Source organism: Hemibagrus wyckioides, linkage group LG13, assembly GCF_019097595.1.
Source record: "Hemibagrus wyckioides isolate EC202008001 linkage group LG13, SWU_Hwy_1.0, whole genome shotgun sequence".
Classification (NCBI taxonomy): Eukaryota; Metazoa; Chordata; class Actinopteri; order Siluriformes; family Bagridae; genus Hemibagrus; species Hemibagrus wyckioides.
The window spans coordinates 7,960,001-7,986,351 of NC_080722.1; the positions used below are offsets into that span (position 1 = coordinate 7,960,001).

General features: G+C 38.3%; 1 long non-coding RNA gene across 1 annotated transcript; it reads right to left on the reverse strand.

The window, feature by feature from the left end:
- Positions 1 to 4,482: 4,482 nt before the first annotated feature.
- On the reverse strand, positions 4,483 to 25,444 carry LOC131363172 (uncharacterized). Its single transcript, XR_009206285.1, has 3 exons — positions 25,321 to 25,444; positions 4,635 to 4,693; positions 4,483 to 4,535 (listed from the first exon to the last, which is right to left on the reverse strand). It is a non-coding gene; the product is annotated as an uncharacterized LOC131363172 (long non-coding RNA).
- Between the last annotated feature and the right edge of the window lie 907 nt (positions 25,445 to 26,351).

Genomic DNA, 26,351 nt, shown 5'->3' on the forward strand with positions numbered 1-26,351 from the left:
AGAGAGGGGGAAGGAGATGGAGTAAAGGAGAAGGAGACTTTAGGTGGGAAGAGAGGAAAACAGTGAAAAAGAAAAAATAGATATAGATATGCTAAATGTAATGGAATCAATGCAAGCAAAATGTAACCTGGTATTTCATCATCTTTATCATTTTAAATAATAATTTATAATTTTTGTATTTCACAATTTGCATTAAAGTCTACAGAAGGAATCTTAGAAAATGCAAAGCGTTGTTCAGGAAATGGTTTTAAAAAAAAAATAGCTCACAGGAAGTGATGTAATTGTAGTTCCTTTTGAAATTTGGGCTCACACAGCTGCTAAAGCTTCATCAAAGATTGCTTTTCTGCTCATCTAAGTTGGATTTAATATTTGTCGATTTTCCTACAGGTGACATGATACAGAATGAGAATTTACAAATGTAATCACGTCAATAAAAAATGCACATATTTTATAAGACAAAGAGATGATTTTGCACACTAACTACTGTTCAAATATATATAATATAGGGTCAAATATTCAAATTCTGAAACGATAGAGAGAAAAAATTACTGTAGTATAATGATTTGTGTTAGGAATAAATTAACCAGGACCAACTGGATACCAACTGATTAAAACAAAACAAAACAAAAAAAAGCATAAATAAATAAATAAATAAATAAATAAATAAATAAAATAAAATAAAATAAAATAAAATAAAATAAAATAAAATAAAATAAAATAAAATAAAATAAAATAAAATAAAATAAAATTTCCTAAATTTGATGAACTAATGGAGGTTATATAAAAAAGAAAACACAACATATCATACAATTAAAGAAAAAATAATCAGCAGGGTGATGTAATGGTCTGAAGTTGATCAGTTTCCAATAAGCTCATGTCCTCAAGTGTTTTGTTCCTCTTATGATATTAATCATAATGTTTAATGACATTAATCATAATGATTCATGATAACATTTTTACATTTTGAGCAATGACATGTTCATATTATTTGTTTATTTTTATTTATTTATTTTTTTACAGTGAATTCCTGTTATAACTTACATTATAGCAAAAGAAAACTTTACAGCTTCAACTCTGTTTAACTCAAAAACTCTGACTGCTAGCATTGGAGACTCCCTCCAGTAATGCTAAAAAGGTATCTTCACTAAAAACTTCAACATACGAACGCCGCGAAATGCTTTATCTGTTTAGATGGAACATACTGTGTAGGTGGACAATTTGGAATTTTATATAAATGTATAGAAAACGAGTCAACAGCTTCTGACCAATCAGACTGAAGACTTCAACATTGTGGAGCTGTGAAGATAAAAATCACTCAAGCCGTCATCCAAAGTGAATACATTTCATGGGTTCAAATACTGATTTATAAACACCCACAGGAGGAAGTGGAAGGTAGAAAAAGACCTCACAGCAAGACAGAAAGTAAAGTACTCTGAGGATTGATGTGAGGCGTTTGAGGAGTTCAGAACCATCTCTCTCAGGTGACACACTCCTGGTTTGGATGCGCAGCTTTTCCTCTCTGTTCAGTACCGTAGCATGCGAGGCTGCTGAGCTCTGAGCTCTCCCTGCCCTCATCACCTGCTGGAGAGCCCGGCTGGGGAGCTTAAGCTGCTGATAAAACTCATTACAGCAGCTGTGGGAGGTATGGCAGCCATGTTCTCAGGGACAGCTCAGGCCCAACATCATGCAGGAGCTCTGTCCGTCTCTGAGGGATCTTTCTCCTGGATGATCCTCCACATCCTCCCGACCTGAGCTCTCTCCACCTGGGAGACAATGCTGGAGTCCTAGACCTCAAGGAGACTTCTCTGTACAAAGGTAGATTCACACAGGGAACAGAAAATACTCACTAAAATCTATCAGCTGCTAGGCTCACTGTACACAGTTTATCCCTTACTGCAAACCTAGTCAATCAGGCAAAAGGTGATCTGTATGTATCGTTCAATATGAGGCTCTCCATTTGATACATCTGTGTATTGAACAATACATTCAACAGACTCCATAATAAAAAGCTATTTGTAAAATACTGCTTACATTATGTGAACTGTAATAAAGATTTAACCTTAATCAATCCCTCTAGCTTTTTCTTTATCTTGAATCATGAGAGGCTACAAAAATTGCAAATTGCACAACATACTATATAGCACTAATACCATAGACTAGAAGATGAAGAAGACTCTCTCTCTCTCTCTCTCTCTGCTTTGAGAAAGTATTTTCTGGCTGATTCAATCTGGGTTAAATAATTCACCAAACTGTCTGAACTGCAGATATGAGACCACCATGTTGTGGAGAAGAGAGAATTTAAAAACATGTTCAAGCTACATTAACATAACTGCGTAGCGATCCTTAATAACTAGATGGCCAGGGTCACTGTGGTTTATTTGCTAGTTTATTTATATTTTGAAAAATTAAGCTACATTAGAAAATATCACCGACAGGCACAAACAAAAAATTCTAACTCCTGTACCACCCCGAGTTTTATCAAGATAAAGCAGTTACTGATAGTGAATGAATACGGCGAGTGTGGTATTCCTTAGACATGATGATAAACTGGTAGATATAAGTGTTACTCACTTATGGCCGAGCCAGAAGCCTGAAGGCAAACTTCACACACCTGACATGCCTTGACTGATTGACTACATTTACAGGAAGGTCAACATTTTGCACATTTTTCTAAATTGAATTTGTTTAAGTGCAATATTGATTTAACAGGGATGCCCATGTAAAAGCAGACATTTTTTTGGCGGTGTCATACTACCAATATCCAGCACCCCAAGAATTTCAAGGAACAGAAGCCACTTGTATGCTAGTGAAGTAATCTTTGTGTCCAACTGCCCAGGGAAATGGGTTGCAGGGATGGTTTAACCTCAGACCCTTTAAAGAGCAAACATTAAGTCAAGGGCACCCACAGATCATAAATAGTGGATTCACACACACACACACACACACACACACACTCACACACACACTCACACACACACAGGTCTGACTCTGAATTTTCTACCTGTGGGAGTCAGCATTTATACACAGATGGCCACAAAACTTTACTCTTACTTGATCGGCAGGCATCACACATAGTGTCTCTGGCTGTCAGTCTAATCCTGTAAGAGTGTGTGTTCCATTTCTCTTTGAGCCCTTCCCTTCCCTTCCCTTCCCTTCCCTTCCCTTCCCTTCCCTTCCCTTCTTTTCCCTTCCCTTCTCATCACTCTGATTAGACTGGCGCTTGTTATTCTCTCTCCTGTCAGCATGCCGGGCCTCTGATTCCAGCGGAGGCTGTGGACACCATGCTGTCACATGCCACTCCGACCGAGATCATCAGAAGAGTGTCTCACAGGGGAGTCCCCACCTCCCACATCATGTCTACCCTTCAACCCCTCCCTAAACATCTTTCCTTGCCCTATGCACCCCGGATGCCCCACATGCCCCTTTTGATTATCTTGCAAGGTCCAAGCTGATCAAAAGCAGCCACGTGGGGCACCCAGGTATGCGCCGGGTGAGAGGAGTTTAGAAAAGGAATAAAATGGGACCTAGTGAAAGGCCTAAGACTAGGGCGGTGGGCAACACGGGTGGCAAGGTGGCTTGTGGGTAATAGGGAGGGGAAGGGATGGATTTCTTCCAGACCCTTTTTTTTTATACCAGCTGGGCTTCAGTGTAAGATATACCACCGACTACAATCCTTAATTAGAGGCTAGCATAATCATCTCTCATCATATGACTGTTAAAATACCCCATTGAGAGAACCCATGTGTGTGCCTGAAAGTTCTGAGTGTGTGTACGTGTGTCCTAATGTCAATAAGGGGGGTGGTAGCAGTCAGGGGCCCCTGTAACTATCTTCCACAGACGATCGACTCAAATAAACCGGATGACTAGAAAGTTCTGATGAGGGATGACATGCTAAGATTTGGGAAGTCATTACCAGACCGTTTCATCTCCTGACCTGCTGGGTGCACACACTCTTTTTTTTTCATCACATTCCCTGATCCAACCATGTCACAGCAGTATTTCATATTTTTTTATTTTGTGAATGAAAAGAAGAAAAGTGTGTCCTGCTGTTCTGCCATGCAGAAGAAAGAGTCGATTGCTGAACTGCTTCCAAACTGATGGCAATTTGCTAATGAACATGTTTTATGAGCTCTGGAGATAAACCCAAAATATACACAGACGCATGCAGCTAAACAAAAAAGTAGGAGTTTATGGTGCTAGATATATAAGTATTTTTGTATAGTTAAGAAGAGCTGGACACTGGCAGGTAGATGTGGGTAAAGTTGCTGCCTCACTGCTTCAGGATCCTTGAATCGATCTTGAGCTTAGATGAATGTCATCCTGTTTGTGTGAGCTTCCTTCATGATCTCTATCCAAAACTACAATATAAGCTACACTGGCTACACAAAATTTCCCCTAGGTGTGAATGCGTGTGTGCATAGTGCCATGCAATGGACTACCATCTCATCTGGAGTAAATTCTCCTGTCTTGCATCAAGTGTTCCTGAGATCCAGAGTGGCTCTAAATCCACCACAGGCTTTACCTGGATACAAATTCTTTATGAAATATGTTAAAGTGTTAGGACAGTGGTTATTAACAACATTTGCTGCCTGAAACACTCAAAAAAACATCTTAATAAATGAGTGAATATTTACCTGTAGATTGGAGAAACATTTGCCAATACCCTCAGCCGATAGTGGTGTCACTGAAATATCTGAAAGCACCAACAAGCCACTAATAGATCACAATGATAAACTAATCACACAAAAGCTTTATAATTTACACTACATAACCACACAACATAACCAACTCTAACACTTACGCAACATTAACTTTAGTGTATTTTAAGATGAGTCATGTTGACAATGGAAAACTGGCTCATTGAATGAATGTCAGCAGAAAACAATGCAAGCGGTATTAGCAATATGGTAATTGTACAGAATTATTAGAAACACAATAATTTAGCATTATCACTTAACATTTCATACTTATACATTCCATACTGATACATAGGCCTTACACTGATCAGGCGTAACATTATGATCACCTGCCTAATTTTGTGTTGGTCCCCCTTTGGCTGCCAAAATAGCCCTGACCCATCGAGGCATGGACCTCTACTAGATCCCTAATGGTGTGCTGTGGTTCCTGGAACCATGATGTTAGCAGCAGATTCTTTAACTCCTGAAAGTTGATACCCCATGGAGTCCCCACCTTGCAACTTACAGGACTTAAAGGATACTTTTGATAGATACTGACCACTGCAGACCGGGAACACCCCACAAGAGCTGCAGTTTTGGAGATGCTCTGATCCAGTCGTCTAGCCATCACAATTTGGCCCTTCATCAAACTCGCTTGTCCATTTTTCCTGCTTCTAACACATCACCTTTGAGGACAAAATGTTCACTTGCTGCCTAATATATCCCACCCACTAACAGGTGCCATGATGAGGAGATCATCAGTGTTATTCACTTCACCTGTCACTGCTCATAATGTTATGCCTGATCGGTGTAATTTCATTCCATATAGCAGACTGAAAGTGGGGGTGGTCGCTCAGTGATTAAGACGGTGGGCTATTCACCAGAAGGTTGTGAGTTCAAATCCCAGTGCTGCCAAGCTGCCGCTGCTGTGACCGTTGGGCCCTTGAGCAAGGTCCTTAACTATCAACCACTCAGTTGTATAAATTAGATAAATGTAAGTTGCTCTGAATAACGGTGTCTGCCAAATGCTGTAAATTACCCTTATTTAGTTAGCTTATTGTGTAATGTTAGAACATTTGTTGGTTTATGCAGTAATACAAGGAACTATGGGAAACTAACAAAAATATGATGATAAACTTTAATAGCAAAGATTTTCATGTAGCACATTGTGTAACAGGAAGTCAAGTTGATAGCTAGCGCCTGGGCTCTAATCCGTGTTGTTCTCTTCAACTCTCATTCAAAAGACTTTCGTTTTTACTTTTTGTTTTCTTTTAATATGTTTAACCAAAATGTGAACATTCAAATAACCTTTTTTTACTTGTTTGTTTGTTTGTTTGTTTGTATCAATGGTACCTTGAATGTTCTTGTTATCTGTACATGCTAAATAATCTACGAAGCAAGAAAAGCTTACCATTGCTTATGTACCTTGAGTCTCTGGTGTCAATAACTAAAGGATACAAATGATCTTATATTATAATCACGGAACGGATCATTGCTTTGCGATGTTAAAACCGTGTTGCATCTGAATGCTTTAATAAATCAATCCTCATGCACTGGTGAGTGATAGTCCCCACTTCGCTCTCTGGATCTGTGTACGTTGACCCTGACATAAAGGCCTGGACGGTGAGTGGAGGTCAGGGCTGTGTGTACAACGTAATGAAATATTGATAATCAATGATGTGACTGAAATAGAGAGTGTTCGCAGTGCTATAACTGTGGAGCTGCTCATGTTCTGTGGCCTTCCCGTATAGGGAGACATTTTTCCTTGTTCCTTAGCTGGGATTAATGCACATCTTAAAGCGGTGTGATCTGAAAGGTGTGAAATGCTCTTAAATATGGCGAGACTATCCTGTGGCAGGCGAGGCATAGATTAGAAATAATTACAGCCCTAATCCTGACAGCTCTGCTCAAAAAAATGTGAGGGGAAGGAGGAGGAGGAGGTCATCTTGGGAGGGTAGGAGTGTGTACATGGGACGCATGCTGTATCAACAGTGAATGTGTGTGAGTGTGTGTGTGTGTGTAAGAGTCCTAAGCTTATGGTTCTTGAGCAGGTCAGAGAGCATGGCTCATCTGAAGTCAAGACATCAGTCACTTGACCCCTTGTTCTCTTTAAAGACTGCAGCCAATTCACTAGATCAGCCCTCCAGCCACCAGAGCTAACTGGCTGTGTGTGTGTATGTATGTGTTTGTGTGTGTATATGTGTATATATATATATATATATATATATATATATATATATATATATATATATATATATACACATATATATAATAAATATTATAAATATTATAAACAAATATATATATATATATATATATATATATATATATATATATATATATATATATAATTGTGTGTGTGTGTGTGTGTGTGTGCATTCAAACCTTTCCCTGATAAGTGGCTGGGCAAGTTGTCATCCCCTAGAGGATGTGAGATTTATTTACACAAATGTATATTCACTATCTGCTGATAGCACAAAAGGTTTGAGCCGCCCTGAACACGCTAAAAGGCTTTAACAGCACAAGTCTATTACTCTTAATCGGATTCCCAGGAAGAGCCTTTCATGCTAATAGCTCAATTCACGTGTGAGGCATTTCTCTATGGAACAGCCGCATTAACACTGACCACAGAGAGAGCAGGATTGTGCGGTAGGGCAAGATTTAATATTAATCTGACGTGATTCATTTGATTACAGATTGGTTTATTCAACATGTAGACTTCATATTAGCAGATATCTTTCTTTATACGTATATGTATGGGAAGGATAAAAGAATAGGAAAGTTGTTGGAGGTAGATGCAAACTTTTACCAGCTTTATTACATTTTTGAGCATTTTTGACGTTATGTCTTTAAGTTTTGAATGTTTTTCTTTTAAAATGTATAAAAACTTTAGCAAATAAGGTTAAGTATTATACAACGCCGATTTACTGTCACCACCCTGACATTGAATATTTTCCAAACACAACATGCCCTGAAGTGGTTTCGTTTTTCTTACGCCAACATTTATAATTTTTTTAAAAGCATGATTCATTTATATTTATGTTTAATATTATGGAAAACAACTTATTTCCTGTTATCCTTTACTTTTAACAGTTATAAACATATGTTCCTTAACCAACCTCCTTTACTGAAAACAGTTTGAAACATTACAGCAAAACAGCAGCTGTATACACAGTAAGATGCTATGTGAGTATTTTGAAATAAAAATAACGTAGTAAAAATAAGTGCATTAATAAAAACTTGTGATTTGCCTTTTAGCCTGAACCTCTGAATGAAGCCACTAAATCAGAACAGATTAATGAGCAGTACGTTTTTACATTTACTTATACATTATGTGTAAATTACAAGGTAGCACTTAGTCACATGGTGTACTGAGAACTTGTCATAAAAATACCACGGAAAGTGACGCTGAAAAGCATTAGCTCCTTCTGTGAAGCTTCCTCACCTCAGTAAGTTGCCTTGTGTATCTAATACCTTCATAATACTTCACAGGAACATGCACACTACGTATGACTATAATTAATCGAGCTCCTTTTTAGGTAATAATGATGTTCAGTCAAATATTACCTCTGGAAAAAAAAAAAAAAAATATATATATATATATATATATATATATATATATATATATATATATGCACTTTGGGAACATAATATATTGTATATTTAAAGAGACTCCTGTTGAAATGTTGAAAATAAAATCCACTGGGTAAAATCCAGAAGGGTGAAGACTGCTACAGATATTACACTAAACAAAACCATGCTTCTTCCACCTCAACAGGGATCTTTGCCTTGCTATTGCAAAGCTGTAATATTCACTTTTTTCCTGTACTTTTTTTATTTACTTATTTATTTATTATTATTTTTATTTTACTCCCAACGCCAGCCCTGAGAGAGGTATTATCAGAACACAAGAACAGGTGCACACTAATTTACTCCTATTGCTCGGAGAGCTCGGAGACCCCGGCGCCGGAGAAATCCCCCAACAGCCTCCACCAGCACAAAAACATATTTAATCCTAATCGGAACTGGAGCGCGATATCGCTTAAAGAGCTATCATAATGAACAGTTCTCACTTCAGAGGGGTGCGGTGTGTGTGGACACGCTTGCTCAACTTTTATCACGATTTCTTCTAATTTCATCACATCTTACCGAGCAGCGTATATAAATGATAAAACTTTGTCACATTCATATTTAATGGAGGTCTGTCCCTAAACACTAGACCACTATGCTGACTACATTTCCACACCATTTGTACGTCTTACCTAACGGTTTGCCGGTGATTTGTTAAGAAAATAACCTGTTATGGTGTGTATATCTGGTTTGTGATGTTCATACAGCTTCTTTCATTTACAATAAATCTTACAGAAATGAGACACATAAAAGCAGAGCATTATAACTCAGTTTTCATTTAGAGAGAAAGTGTATATGTATATGTTGTATACAACAACAAAAACAATAAGAGGATATATTCAATGTGTCTAGACATTTACTTTTGGCAACTTTTATATGTTGTTAGTTCCATCTCCTGAGATTCCTGCTCAGATCTCAGGCCTGCTGTGAAATATCCCATTTTGATTGCACAAAGTCGAACCCACGTCTCTTTCTGGAACTTTTAAATATGTCTCCTCAAAACACTGTACATTTTTTTCCTCTTCGACATGGACGTGGTCTAAAAGCCGCTGGTCAATCAAGTACTCGGATCTCTAGAGACCGAAGAAATGCTATGAAAATGACTGGAAAAAATCTTCGGTCCACCAGGACATTTGCAGAAAAAAAAAGGTAGGCTCAAGGTCAGTAAAGTGCTAAATGCTGTTTGGGAGTCCCTCGACATTCCCAGGGTGCTTTAGCCAAGTTCTCCCCCACCAGCCACACTCTATTCTGCCCTGCTGCCCCCTCCTCTCTCTTACTCAGAATGGAGTGGGGTTTTTAAGAGATGTTACACAGGGGCCTGTGCACGGCCGCTAGAATCATGAAGATATGCACATTAGGCTGAACGAGAGTACGATTCCCCCCTTTCCTCACCTGCTGATGACCGATACCAGATGAGGAGGTCTTGCTGTGGCTTAGGCCGACTCCAGCTCTCAGTGTTGTCAAAAGAGACTGAGCGGAAAATTCAGCTCCCCAAGGCCCGGGCTTTGTGCAAAAACATCTTAGTGCAAACCAAATCAGAGTTCGGTAACTGCTCAACGTGCCCACATTTAAGTGATGTATTGCAGCCTTTTACCATTTTAAGGATTTTTACTCTCAATCATCAGGAGAATACTCGCTTTTCCTCTTTCCTGTCTGCTTTTTTTGTTTCTTGTCTTGACAAGGCACAAAGACTGCAAAACTCTGTGTCCTATTTTTCCATTTTTTTTTTTGCGCTAGACTGAAATGCTTTCAAGAAGTACAGTTTAATAATATATTTTTTAAAAATTTATTTTACTACTTACATTTATTTATTTTACTATTGTACTTATTATTATTATTATTATTATTATTATTATTATTATTATTATTATTATTATTATTATTATTATTATTATTATTATTATAAATGCATTACAAGAAAACTTTTTTTGCTCTATAACTAGGGGTGGATTAATATTTACTGTAAATATAACAATTCTAATTATTTGTTTAATATTCAAATATTCAGTGAATTATTTTTCTATTAGTGCAACAATAAGGACAATATTCCTTTAAAATTACACTACAGAATTGATCAGAATAAGTCTGTTCCTTAGTCAAATTAAATAAATAACGCCTTAAATAAGATAAAATATAAATAAAAAATAAATCAGATCTGACCATTTTATAATATATAATGTCTCTATGCTGACATTTAGAGTCTTGGGAAAACATGTGAGTGACAGGACTACATGTTAAAGCCCATCACTTCATTTTAAGCCTGCGATTGTGGAAGAGAGAGTGACACAGTTGCATTTAAAATCTCCTTTCACCTCCCTCGAAGGCGAGGGTTTTAGGGCCACAGAGACACTTGGTGCAGATAAAAATAACCCCAGTCCGAGGGGCTGACACTGTAGTAAGACAATCGGCTGGAAATCGGTGCTAACTTCCCGGTGACACTCCTGCAATGATGTGTAAATTGCAGCTATATGTTACACGAGTGCCTCTTATTCCCTTTCCTCAGGAAACAGGATTGTCTTTAAAGTATGCATTTGTCACAAAAAGGCACCGAGCTACTGATTTGATTTTAAAGTAAGCAGTGCTTTTGAGAGTAAATTGTATTTTTGGCTGTGCAGGCTGTACATGTAGCTAATCTGACTAGCAGTAATCTGGTTTTCTGGCTGAAGATTTGTGTTGCCTTGGACTTTCTCAATCCACTCTACCACACACACACACACACACACACACACTTTTTCCCTGTGTGGTCCATGAGTCTTTGAACTCAATATTTCATTAAGGATCCTTTGCAGAGTGGGAAGCCCTACGCTTGGAAATCTATAGATGTAAATCAAACAATTAAAAAATAAATCTAAATGAGACTATAGACACAGACTGCTGCTTATACAATAGAGTGCTGGGAATTTTATGGATTGTTCACCACTGATCCAGACAATCAGTCCACATATTAGTCCAAACATCTATTATTGACACCATTCATAGGCTGAGGGTCTATTAGATGGTGACCTTATAAAGATCCCTGTCCCTTGGTGATTTCACATTTTCTTTGCTGGTATTAGTTGTAAGATGGATGTACAATTCAGAGGGAAAACAAACGGTAGTGACCGCCCCTAAAAAGAGTGTGAGTAGGTCATTTTTCTTACAACTTTCCATGTCATATGTACATGAATCACAGGAAATAGCTTTTCACCGGTGCAGAGTAATAGCCACAAAAATCGAGTTTTGAGCGGAGTTTGGATTAATGTTGAACTCACCGTGAGGTTGGTGGCTTTGTCTGGATTTTGAAGAACATATCTATTGTTTGTCATATTGTCACATTTCCACACTCTAGCCTTTTCATCCTGCCTTTGACCACTTTTCATTTATTTCCTTGAAAACAAGAGAGGAAGGAGGGTTCCTTCTCATTGGACTGGGGCAGTGCGGTGGTCCTGAATGACCTGTGTTGTTGATTTAGAGAGATGATTCTGTTTGTCTCTGTGAGGATTGTTTAAAGTTGTCGGGTTTGAGAAATTAGATACTTTCAACTGCCCATTAATGCGATAAGTGTTCACCAGAATGTTTTCTGAATGGAGTCAGTATTTTAATTGCCTGCAGTGCATAAAATCTGAATTCTGAATAAAGTTTAACACCTCCCTTACAACCATCGTTTTCTGTTGTTAATCATTTTGCTTTAAAATGAGTCGTGGCGAAGGTTTCTAGCATAGAATTAGCAAACACACAAAATATGGTTAACTAGCATTCATGCTAATGACATGAGGATATTAGAGACATTCTGTTAATTAGTTAGCATTTGAATTCATTAATTTAGCGACTTTCAACTGGAATAACAATTTAAATGAGTTCTACTTTCAAAGTGACCTCATCAGTCAGTATCGTATTATAATTGAAAAAGGAAAAGGTGAAAAAAAAAAAATGAATGAGAGAACTTTTCTTCCCGCTGTGGACATATTACTAGGATGATAAAACTTCCTGTTTAACATGTGACTTCTGGAATATTCCTGTTGAATGTATTCTGGTAACAGAATTGAGTGAAACTACAAAAATGTTTTGAGTCATCTAAGATTTCAGAAAATATTTGACTCAAATAGCTTCTAAGTAGTTATACTATTTATTTTTTTCTCAATATGTGCTTAATCATTTCCTTCCTTCACACAACAGTTCACATTAAAAGTGCGGGAAATCAATTCTAATAGAAAAATAAAATGAAATCAAATTTCTAGGCATTGATAACTAAGAGTTGACTCCAAAGATGATTCATGGAAATGATTCTTGGTGATGACACATTGGTAATCATTATGTTTATAGAACAGTGCCATGCGTTCAAAATCGATGTGATTTTTTTGTGCATTTTTGTGTTGACAGATTGGTGACATGGGTGGTCTGTTCTTGGTGGCACGACTTCCTGTGAGGACCCTTGACATGGAACTTGGTCAGTTCTTTGTAAGCAGCCATACAGTTAATTCTTATTGATAATACTGGTAATATGTTTGGGTGGCTGGAATGGATTATCTGCATTTACATGATTTGTTATGGGAATATTTGTTTGGTAATACAAATTTTCGCCTTAAGAACTCACCTCCAGAATGAATTAAATTCATATTCCACCGTAATTAGTCATTGGAAAGCTGTTGCTGTTAATGGCCATCCATTTTTAGTACTGCTTATGTTACATAGATTGCCAGTTCACTGCAAAACACAATCATATACACACACACACACACAACCCTATTCACACACCATGGACAGGTTTTGGATTCCAGTCTGCCTACAATGCATGTCTTGGGACTGGGGGGAGGAAACCAGTGTACCCAGGGGAAGCCCCCAAAGCACAGGGAAGACCCTGGATGTGTGAGGCAAACATGACTCTGTTCCCACCAAAAATGCAGATCATTTTTTTCAAAAACCTAATTATTTACTTACATTAGGAAACAGAATATCCTCAAACCAAAGATCCGTGCTTCTGAACCTTACTCTTCTAGTTCACGGCAGAAATAACAAGTAAAAATGTTACGCCATCACTGTGGGATAGTACACACCCGACTCACTGATCAGCTGATTAAATTAATCAAACCTTGAGTGCTTTTGATTATTGAGAGTAAAGTAAACTGTAGAGAACCTTGTGACTTTCTTGTAAATATACAAGAAATTCACATGCACCTGCTAGGTCATGCCATGATGTTATTTAGAGGAACATGACTGCTCAAATTGTCTGCACTTATATTTAGACAGCCATGCACTCCAGGAAGAGTAATTCCTGATACACACTAAAATTATGTCTAGTGAATTTACATGCAGAATCTGCTGTCTCAGGTTAAGAGTCTATGATTTATTTGTAAGAAAAAAAAAAACCCATCCTGGATGTCTCATTTTGGCGTTCTGTGTTTTCATGCCAAGGAACCATGTCAATAGAAACAGAGTGCCTCAGTACACTAGTACACTTACTCACTCACTCATGTGCATTAAAAAAAATAATAAAATATTTGAAATGCCAATGAGATTATTACTGGGACATGGAAGGGAGAGAAAAATTGTTGCTCTACACAAAAACAGATATGTTTATAAAAAATGACATGAAAAAAAGGTAGGAAAAGGACCTTATTTTTTTTTCCTGCAACACCCTTTCGCACCCTGTCCTCCCCCCTCCATTTTTTCCACAATGCATTCCTGAAACATAACTTGCCGAAAGTTTGTGCTTGCCTGGTGGATTTTCATTTCAGATGTTGCCAACTCAAGGGCATTTGGACCAATCAATATCTGTCTGTCTTCTGGCACACACAAAGTTGGCTATTAGAAAAGAGCTTCTTATAGCAGGCTCAGCCAATGCCATTAGCCCTAGCCTTAGGGCACTTCTATCCACGAGACGAGAGCGGCACCTGCCCCCCCTCCCCTCCCCCACCATTAAGCAGCTCCCATGGGATGTCATTTGGACATATCGGGCAAAGAGCACTTCTTTATTCTTTCTCTTTTCTACACCCAGACTCTACCAAAAATCAATAAATCTGTTCTTTGCTTATTTTCAGAACTTTGCTTCAATATAAGCAGGACTTACCTTCCAGCAACAAACTACTGCTACAGGAGGTCATTTTCCCCACTTCTCCCTCTCTCTCTCACCCGCTCCCTGTCTCTCTCTCTCTCTCTCTCTCTCCTTTTTGTTCTCTGTGATTTTATCCAAAGCCCCAATTTAAAAGCAAATAAATTGGGAAACGATCTGCTCCTCATTTTGTTCTGCTGAGATTAAAAGACTCCCCTTAAAGGAAGAATGCTCGCTGTCGTTTCCCAGCGTCTGGGAGCCTCTTGCTCCATCCTTCTTCAGCCTCATCTTAATGAGCAACATCTTAATGATTTAACTTTCTGCGTGCGTGAATGGGACGTGTTGGCCTCCTACAGAGACGGGGTCAGAGCTACTACAAATACACAGCCAGCGTTAGAGCTGCATTTATTCTCTTTGTCTAATGTGTCTAATTTACCATGCTTGTATTCAATTTGTTTGCCCTGCTCCCAGTCACGCTTTTTTTTAATCACACATCACTGTGTGTGTGTGTGTGTGTGTGTGTGTTTGTATGTGTGTGTGTGTGACAGAGAGAGATTTTTTTTGCTAGGTGTACACACACACAAGCAGTGCATGAACATGCACAATATGTACTGTAATTCTTTATGTGTTATGTGTAAATTTCTGCGACAAAGAGGCAAGCAGAAAGTGAATAAATGAATAAATAAATAAATGCTTGTAGCCTAACAAAAAGCACATAATAGCCAGGCTCCACCGAATACCCCCTGAGCTTTGAGACTTGATTGCCAGTCAATAGCAGAGACGCCTGGAGATCTGTATTTTTCATGAGGTTGTATACGCGTGCATATGTACGATATGTGTGCATAATGTAACTGGGCACAATCTGTCTTGGCTTTGGTGATCAAATTGCTCTCTGCGTTATTGAACGTGACAAGAGCTTTTATTCCCTATACTGCTGCATTATTTACTGGCAAGTGGACTTAATATCTATCTATTAAATCAGCCTCATTATGCCGAGTTTGGCTGCCTGTGCCCAGGAAATATCTCCCAGATTGATTATATTATACAGAGTGACAAATGGTCATTTTACATTCATACTGTGCTGTACATATCCATATACTTTCATCACTCTCAGCCTCCCTCTTTTTCATGCACACACACACACACACACACACACTCCGTCTTCATCTCTCTAGCCCCCTGGTTCTTTCTCGTGAGATGAGTGGACGTAAGGATGGCGTATGTGTATATTCATGTATGGACCCCTTCGAAGTCAATGAGCTCCATTCATTCATCTTTTGTTTTCACCATCTGAATATTAATGTTGTTAATTTCTAGGAATGGAAGGGAATATGAGAAAACATATAAAGAAAAAGAGACAGAAACTGAGCGGTTGTAAGAGACTGCAGGAGACTATGAAGGACAGGACAGAGGGATGGACAAAGAATAAAGAGATAGAAAGCGTGTATTTCTCCAGGCCACGAACAAGGGCAGGAGGTTGAGCGCCAGTCATGGCTGCACTGGCCCATATTGATCAGCTGTAATGAGTTCCATTGGAGAAGGGGCTAATGGCAGTGAGAAGAGCAGCAACTACCCCTGGGGTTTGGCAGAAAACCGCCCCAGCATCGGCCCTCGGGGCAACTGCAGCTCTCCAGACACCTGCGCATCAAATCAACTCAGCTGCTTATTCTCTCTCTCTCTCTCTCTCTCTCTCTCTCTCTGTCTCTCTCCTTCTTTTTCCTTGTCTCTTGCTTTCTGTCAGTGTTTCTTTTACTCTCTCTCACTCCTTCTTTTTGCTTGTCTCTTGCTTTCTCTCCGTGTTTCTTTAGTCTCTCTCTCTCTCTCTCTCTCTCTCTCTCTCTCTCTCATCTATCACATCCTCTTTTATCTCATTTTTTTTCTCTCCAGAGTAAGTGGTCTTGTTTTGACTAAGAGATGCCAAGCTTTCTAATTTCCTTCAAATTAACAAACAACAAGACAAAACAATTTTATCAGAACTTATGCACATAATTAAATAATGCTGACTCAGGTTTTTAATTTTTAATTCTTCAGGGTTTTTCCTATTACATCATTAGAATATATATTACACAAACAGAATTTTAGATGCATAATAAATATGTAATATACATGAATAAATATGAATTGCAATGCCGAGGCTGTATACTTTGCTGTGTGCAACACAAATGAGCATATAACTATGGATTAATGCTACAGACTCTCTGTCCAGTTAGTTTTGCTTCCAAAATAAGTTACCTTTGGCCGTACCATGTCACATTAAATCACAGTGCTGTTGAACTAACAAATCTGGTAGAAACAGAATGTACAGCAATAAAAATTGATTTAAAAAATGTTCTCGATTAACAATAGCCAGGCATATTGGTGAAGATCTATGTATATAGCGATTTTTTGCTCCTTTTTTTTGGGAACATTTATGAAAGCCATTGCTAGAGTCAAAGCTTTATAACACAAGGTAAAGCTTTAAATTTTTAATATAAGAAAGTCACAAGTAACATGACCAGGTTTTTGCCTTATTAACTCAGAGAGAGAGAGAGAGAGAGAGAGAGAGAGAGATGTGATGAGTTTATAGCTGCTATAAAGTAAATGATAACAGGAAGTGAATTTGGATATTTGACAATATCACTTTATCCATTTTTTTTAATTTAAATATATGTAACTACAAGTTAAAATTATGACAATGGACTAAAAACAACAATTATTGTCATACTGGTGTGTTGGGATAAGAATAAAGCACTTTGGGATGTATTTTTATATGAAAATAATCACCAGGTCATTGTTTATTTTTCTATATCAGCATCAGATACTCCACCTTTTCACTGGAATATCACCGCTGCTGTGTCCCATCTTACAGCCGCATCATCATTCATTCTGCACAGCAGATTTTTCTTTCTCTCTCTCACTCTCTCTCTTTCCCTCCAGAAGGGAAAAGATCTTTTAGAGACTGGCTGTGATGTGTCATGTGGGACGTAGGCCAGAACAGCTGGTTCAGAACCTCTGCTCCTCCTCAACAAGTGCCTGGAGATGTAACCCAGCTCAAGAGACAAGAGAAGAGAGACAGGGAAAGCGAGAGAGAATGAGGGAGAAATAGTAAGAGAGAGTCAGGCAAAGAGGATCTGATACCCTATAGAAAATCCATAGAAATATTATTTACTTCCTGTAACAATGGAAATGGAAAATGATTAAATGAAAGCACACTCACAGCATGTTTTCTCATAGCCACAAGGTCTATGAATTATTCAAATCATTTCACCTTACACAAATAGCTGCCATTTATGGTGGGATTTTATCAGCGCTAGTAATTTAGCAGCAAAGAATAAAAAGCCTACTGTGGAAAACAGAGCAGCTGGTGGAAACACAGAGCAGATCTAAAGTGTGTAGGCAGGGTGAGGCATCACTGTGAAGGGTGAATGATGTAGCCTCAGCATCCATCTCCTCTTCCTGCTTTTCTTCTCCACTGGCCTGTGAGCGTCGGGCTTTTTTTGGAGCTGCTTGTTACTCCTAATTGATTTCTTTTCATGCTCCTGTCTCTCTCACTGGGGCACTGGTGTGTTAAACGCTTCTGCAACAGCTTCCTCACACATACACACACACACACACACACACACACACATATGCACACACATATGTGTGCAGGCAGGCGGACCAAATTGTACTTTAACTTTAGAAAGATGAAATGCTGCGTCTCATGAGGTTTTCTGTCCAACCGGCATCTCACCGACGTTTATCGAAGAAGAACTCGCCACCGTTCCTGGCCACTGCACGCTGACAAGCGCTGAAAAACGCAATGGTGAGTCTGTGTTTAGTTAACCTCACAAAACGAGCCTTTATGTGTCTCACTGTAGTGTATATTGAGCACAGAAAGAGATATATCTCAGTGAGGAAGCAAAAGCAAAGTCTTTCTGTCTGACGCTCCGGATTACTCTCCCTCTCTCTCCTTCTCGCCCTTTCTTTCGCACTGTCTCGCTCACTCTGTCTTTGCCTCCCATGAGACTTCAAAAGTTCAAGTTCAAGTTTTGTTGTCATAAATATAGGGATATATAGAGTACTGTGAGTATTCACATGCAGTGCAACTACATCACACTCCTACAAACAGTATAAATACTCTCCAAATGACATACTGACATAGATCTTTGGAGGGAAGGAGATACAAGCAATTTAAAGTGTACACTGTCCTGACCCATGGTGTTGTTGGGCATGCTTTCTGTTATAAGGTGATAAGCTTGACGATCTGGGAAACCTTTGTGTAGAGTAACCACTTTTTGGAAGTGAGAGGAGACATTTGTTTCGATCTCTTAAGATGATACCCCTTTCCCGGCTCTTAAGAAACACCAAGCCAGGCCCAAGAGCTGCTGGTGAGATTAGGGTGTTAGGATTCCACCGGAAAAGCAGGAGATAGAGAAGTCTGGACTAACCTTCTTAGCATGCTGCCACCATGACTCCCACCAGAAAATAAAATGAACGAACAAATGAATAAATGAACGCATACACAAACTATGATTAAAGTGTAATGATCCATCCATAAATGCATCCATACATTAATCCATCTTTTTTTGTACATCTTATAGGGGACTCACAGTACAAGGCAGGGGACACCCTGGACAGGGTGCCAACTCATTGCAAGCAATAATACATACGCTTGCCAATAGTCTCGCAAGGGCAACCTTTTAACATTCACTAGGCAGTCTGGTATGTTTCATCAAGAAATGTGGTCATGAACTGCCTACTTTCATCTAGAGAAACTGTTTGACATACTACCAATCACAGAACCTGTCCCATAGCCCAGGAGTCTTTAGCTCAGCAGTCTGCAGTCTGCAGTCCCACCCAAATGCAACACGTACATGATCATTAGAAAAACAACAATTAATTAAACAAGTGGAAACAAGTAGGACTGTTGTGCTGTTTAGAATGGAAACATTGCATTAATATAAAATAAAACACTAAGGAAAGGTAAGGTTCTTTATTACTTTAAGGTCATTTTATACAACAGAATATAGTTTGGCAACTTCCACACTTCAACAAGGGTATTTAAACATAAAACTTTCTACTTCATGCAATCTCTGCTGTTACTTTGAGAGATGGAGTTCTGTGAAACTTTATTTTTTTGACTATATATTACATCAAATAGCTTAAGTGTCATGGTATTCAACTGAACTTGTATGTATTTATTTATTTGTTTGTTTGTTTGTTCGTTTGTCTACCGCTCAATGAAAATGGAATTACATAGAGCCAAAACCATTCGTGTCATTTAAGATGCTAAAGCTCATGGTCAGAAAAGTGTACAAACTGCATCAGATGTAAGCGGAGTGTTAAAGGCTGAAAATACAGTCAGTGCTTGGTCAGTGTTCTTCAAGGTTTCTATAGAGGCAGCACTGTGGCTAACGATCGTGAGCTCAGGTTACTGTCGGTGTGGAACTTATATTTGCATATTCTCCCTATGCATTGGCTTCCTCAGGGATCTCTGGTTTCTTCCCAACTCCCAAAAAACATCCTAGTAGATGGATTGGCTAAGGTAAATTTCCCACAGCTGGGACTGTGTTGTGAGGGACTGAGTGAGTGAGCTTGTTAAATGAATTTTTTACTTTAAACCATGTCTGATAGAAAAATGCTCTTTGATGGAAATTGTAAGGCTTCCCCAGTAGGACAATCAGCATTTCCATGCTAAGAGCACATGCTCATTCCCTTCAACTGAAGGATACATTATACTGTACTCTATATACATTTTTATATATAGTATAGTAAAAAGGCAGATATATATAGACAGAATACTATTTGTGACCGTGTGTTGATAATGTAAACATAATTAAATAATAAATAAATAAATAAAATAAATTGTAAGACATATTACTTACTTTAATGTTAGGAAGAAATAGTAACATTTAAAAATTTAGCATTTAGCAAATTTATCATTTTTATTCTGTTTCTATACTTCTGTAAAGCTGCTTGAGACAACGTCCATTGCTATACAAATTAATTCAATTGAATTGAATAGAAATTAATGTTTACAGTAAATTCTGTGCAGTACAATTCTGAAAAGGTGTAGAATGTTAATAGTCCTAAGAAAGAAAGCTGTTAGTTTTTTTTTTTGTTTAATTATTGCTTTAAACTGCAAATTTACAGCCACAAAGATACACGCCTTCAATTTACTGCTTGACATTCGATTATTTATTGAGTCTCCTGAAATGACATTGTTTGTACAAGCACCATTTATACAAATTTCCACCACAGTTTACATCCTTGTCATACGGCCCCCAAATGAATATTGTGTGAGATCAGGTTCTCTTTCTCCCTATCTCTCTGCATGACTTCATTGAGGTGGGGTATGTTTCTTATTTGCTGTGTCAGGGAAGTGTATGACCTCCACACCTCAGCAGTGACCTTGCTGACTCTGACCTTTGATCCCTGACTATTTGCAGGGTCACAGAGTCCCTCTGGAATCAGTCTCCCCAACACCTTTGCTGCTCAAATCCAGACGCTACAGGACATAGGCCAGACGCCGCCGACAAAACTCATCACCTTTCTCCTTTCCTCCTCATTCTGTCTTTTCCTCTTCTCACTATTCTCATTATGCATCCAGTTTTCCTGTTTTCCTGTCTGTCTGCTTCACTGTTATTTTGGGCTTCCTGTCTCTTTTAGCCACAACAAAGAAAAAATAAGTTGACGTAAGATCCGTATTCAGTATGAGATACTTCCATACATCAAATATATAGATGGAGAAATCAAAACTGGAAATTTCACATCTAACCATAACTTGAGCTTTTGAAACAAGTCTGCTTCCGTGTTGTCCTCAGCACATGAAACAGAGACTCATGTAACCTTTCTCTCTTCCCTCCCCTGCCCTCTATTAGTGTCTCCTTGTTGCTGTTGCCATCTGATCTTTAGGAAACTTGATTCATTTATTTGGCCTCCCAGGGCCATGGGAATGGATAATGTGTTAAAGAATGCCACTTTCAATCTGGTTTGTCCCCTCAAAATCCAGCAGTCAGTAGACTCAGTAGTTTGTGGGTGACATATTCAGGATGTTGACACATATCTGATCCACAGAGGATTGCCATATCAATATCATTTAATTTGTAAGTAAATATAAAGTTACGCCAGCTATAACATTATTTTAATTATTAAATGGAGCAATAAATAGTGTATCAGTTCTCAGTTGAACCTGAACCTGACTCTGGATCAGCACTTTGGAGTTGCTTCTGTGGCCTTCAGGAGAAAAGACTCTGCCGTAGTTATATAGAATGAAAGGGAATCATTAAAAAACAACATCTGTTTTCCTGTCTTTGGTTTCAGATCTGACAGATATGGCCATAAGGCCCTCTGACATGATGCCAGAGATAACCTGGTTCAATTAAAATCTGTGATCCAGCTGACCTCCTTGTGCATAATTGGAACTGGTAATGACACTAGTGATTAATTCAATTTCACAGAATGCAGAAAACGGTTTAATTACACAAACAGATTTTTGTTTTGTTTTTTTCCCCTTCAGACAGACAGATAGATAATTCATAGTAGTAGAATAATAGACTGTATAATGAATAATTGATGGATAATTTAATAGTTTAAATAGATAAGTACGTGAATCATCCATCCACCCATTTATTTAATTTATCCATTTCTTGTACCGCTTTTCCTACACAGGTTCAAGATGAATCTGGAGCCTATGCCAGGGATGCTGGGCACTAAGTGAGGACACCCTTAATGGGTTCCATGGCAATTACCCACACTCACACACCTATTCACACACTATGGACAATTTAACCTAACTGCAATGCATGTCTTTGGACTGGTGGAGAAAAATAGAGTACTCTGCACATACAAGGCAGAGATGGGACTCAAACCCACAACCTATAAGCACTTTATCCTGGTCAGCATAATGCTAAAACACTGGCCACAAGTTGGGGGCACAATGAATGTAATGCTAGCACCAGCACCATCTACTTGCCACCATGTAGTTTCATCTAAAAAAGTACCAATGCCACTTTACAATCAACTGACTAAAAAATAAAAACCTAAATATATATATATATATATATTTAAAAAATAAATAATAATAATAATAATAATAATAATAAATTATTTTAGTAATGGCTTTGCTAGAATATGTCTGTCAATAAAATAAATAAATAAATAAATAAATAAATAAATAAATAAATAAATAAATAAATAAATAAATAAATAAAATTTCTAATATATTTGACTTTTTATGTCATTTGACTGATTATATCAATACCATACTATGTCATGGCATATAATCCAAATATGTTCCAGTTTTTTGTGATCTCTATCACTTTTTAAAACTCTAAACAATGGGAGGAGTCTCTCTCCAGAAGTTAATGCTCAGGCCTGTTGTTTCACAGTGCAGCGGTGTGAGGCAGGAGATCAGCAGTCTCGGAGGCGCGCTCAGATTAACTCATCACCCGTTAAATGGGCTGTCAGGGGGTGATGGCAGGCCTTGCCAGTGCAAATTCAAATGCATGTAAATTTCCCTGGTGGCTGACTACCAAGTATGGTGGCGCTGTCAGCGGGTGACATGCAAGAGATGCATTAACACCGTTAAAAATACATCAGGCGTAGGGATCTCATGTTTTAATAAAACTTGAATAGACAAATGACACAAACACATCCTGCAAATACAGCCTTATTATAAGTTATTTTACCTCTATGTGTGTAAGAACAGTAAGTGGGAAAAAAACACAAACTGGATGTTAGCAAGAGCATGTGTGTAAGAGAGAGAGAGAGAGAGAGAGCACAAAACGGATGCTTCTACAGGATGTGAGTTGGCACGTCAAACGTTTTGCCAGGATGCCCCTCCAACAATTAACAATTAGCTGTCAGTGGCCTGACTTGGTCCCGAGGGGGCATCAACCCAACTGCAACTTACAGAGGCAGTGTTCCAATAGCCTGGTCCGTCAAGTTCACTTCATCTCACAATAAAGTGATTAAGAGCATGAAGGAGACATATTGCTGTTGGCTTTGCTGAAACTCGTGATCTCTGTCTAAGAGTAGTCTAGAAAGATGAGTGAACAGGGTGTACAGTGAACTGGCACTGCTGTTATACTCGGTGTCACTATGCTATGTGAACACATCAGAGATGTGCACTCATATGTGCTCAGGCTTCCACAGTGCACTCAGTCAAACTGGAGAGAGTTTGTTTAACACTTTCCTAATTGCTTTACCCTTACATGTGTCTGTTATCTTGGACGCCTTTGGCCGAGGTTAAGGAGGAAAATCAAAGTTGTTGCAGAGTTGGAGAAAATTCCTGTCAGGAATGAAGAATAATGTCACATTCTCCAATGGATTGAACTGATAATAATAATTTTAATGGTATTCCTAATATCATAACATGTATTAAACCATATATATTTCCATTACTATGACACATAAATGTCAGTAAATGACAATTTAACATATTAAATGTCCTTAAATGACATGGATGTGTGTTTATAGTGTCAGTATATATTTTTTTAAATAAATTTTTCCTTAAATGCTTGTGTTAGCAACCTTTCCTCCAGTCCAAATTGTTTGGGTTCTGTAACCAGGTACAGAGTAACAGAACACTTTCTTTTTCTGAAGTTGACTAATGCTTTCACAAACAACACCAATGCAGAGAATGAACTCATTCCATCATTCATTTATTCATTTGTCATCAATAACTGCTTTTATCCTGGTCAGGATCTGGAATGGATCAAAAGTGGATCTGGAGCCTTTCCCAGAAACATTGTACGCATAGCAGGAATACATCCTGGATGAGATGCCAATCCATTGCATTGCATCATGCACACACCCTTCTGAAATATTAATGGGAGTTGGAATTCTGAGAACAACTGAGGTGGACATGAGACATGCAAAACAAACAGTAACCAAAGCTGAGAAATGCAGTTTAAAAAAAAAATACATAGAAAGTGTAAGTTGAACACATTTCTATATATTTCTGATATTTTCATATATATAATGAAGGCTGCACTTACACACAAACAGGCAAGGCACAAAGATGTTCTGAGTTCTGAGTTTGCCTGAGAATTATCTGTAAATAAATACAAGGCTAAATCTTACACGTCTTTGACACCAATTCACTCTGCACCTTAAATTTAAATTGTAGTCCAAACATCGCAATATAGTAAAAGTAGGAGGTTTGGTACATTAGCCCGAATGTCACTCCCCCCGTGGCATCGATGTCAAAAGTGACACTGAGGAGGCCCAGCCCTTGGTGTGCTTATAAAACAGATCTGTCATCTATTAAAGATTCATAAACAGGAGAATGCAGAGGAGTCGGAAGGCATCAGAGCAGGGAGGGTGAGACAGAGCAAGCCCCAGGCATGCATGTGGGGTAGATCTTTGAAGCCAAAGTGAACACGACGAAGGGCAAGCCATCAGAGAGAGAGACAGTGATAGGGAGAGAGAGAGAGAGAGAGAGAGAGAGAGAGAGAGGGAGAGAGAGAGACAGAGAGCAGACTCTGAGGAATGAGCAGTCTTAAATAGTGTGGTTAAGTTCTATGGCCTCACACCGTGGAACACCATGAAACCACAGTGTTCACTGGGAACCTCTTTAGGCTGTTTAACAACCACCTGGAGCAAAACCCATGACATTCTTGCCATTGCATAATTTCCATCTGTTCAATCAGTGTCAGAAGACTTTAGGTTAATCGCAGAGAACCGTACTCAGTTTAGGACTAAAGGAGTTCTTTTAGCTAGGTCATTCTTAGAAATAAAATATAGCATAGCCCATATTATAACTGTTTTACATGCTGTTTTTGCACATTAGCTCAATTGCTGTTTTGCACACATTTCAAACTGCCACCAACTGCTGCCATTACAGAAGTGTACATGTTTACAAGAACCCTCTTTGCTTACAGTTCCCTAATTTTTGCACATTGTACTGTATATCATACAGAATGTATGGTCTGTGCTATTTTATGTATCTGTCTTGTACTGTTTTGTTATGTATTGTACTGTTTGCGCTAGGTTGCACACAATGAGGCTAAGACAACTTACTTTAAGTCCTTTGCTCTGTGTTGTTTTATGTAGCACCAGGGTCCTGGAGAAACGTTGTTTAATTTCACAGTGTACTGCGTCAGCTATATATGGCTGAAATGACAATAAAAGCTTCTTGACTTCAGTTGACTTGAGCAGACCTATGGGTGATGAAAAGAAACAGGTTTTAAGGTAAGTTCTTGAGCCACCACAATTATATTCCATATATATATATATATATATATATATATATATATATATATATATATATATATATATATATACTGTACTTAACTTGTGATATGATGATGGTTACTTAATACACCGCTACAAAAATCACCCATAAGGGTTAAATTGGTTGGGATCTGGTGACTAGGAAGGCCCATAGCATAGGATTTACATAATTTTCATCCTTATTAAACCATTCAGTGACCTCTTGCATATAAATGTTTTGGTGTTGGATAAAGGTGCAAAAAAGGTACCAAAGAAAAAGAAAAAGAGAAACTTTATGAACTTTGGACATGACAAGACAATCAATAAATGGTGAAACCACCAAGGTTCCTTTCATTTTTCACAAAACTGTATCTAAAAAAAATAAATATGTATAAGAATAATAAGCAGCACAAAATACAAGTGTATAGTGACCTACAAAAGCAGTGTTGCTGTGTGCTGACTACTTGCCTTTCAAGACCCAAACACACCAACTTTTGCGAAAGCCTAAAAATAAAAATGCAATAATAGCTGAGAAATGACACCCGGCGTCGCCCCAGTCTTCCCTGTGCACTAACAATGGACTCCCAAATTGCATTATGCATGGCACAGGAAGCTTAATTTCCACCTCATCCCTATCAACCTGTCAGAATAGTGACAATTAAAAAAAAGGCTCCGTTTAAACTTTAATGAGATGTGGTGATGACAGAGCGCTGGAGGGGGGAACAAAAAGAAAAAACGTGTGCTCAGGTCTCTCTCCTTCAGACGCTGCCGTCGTGTGCAGGAGACCTGCTCGTCATCACACTCAAATACCTATGCTAATCATATTATGGCACATTTTT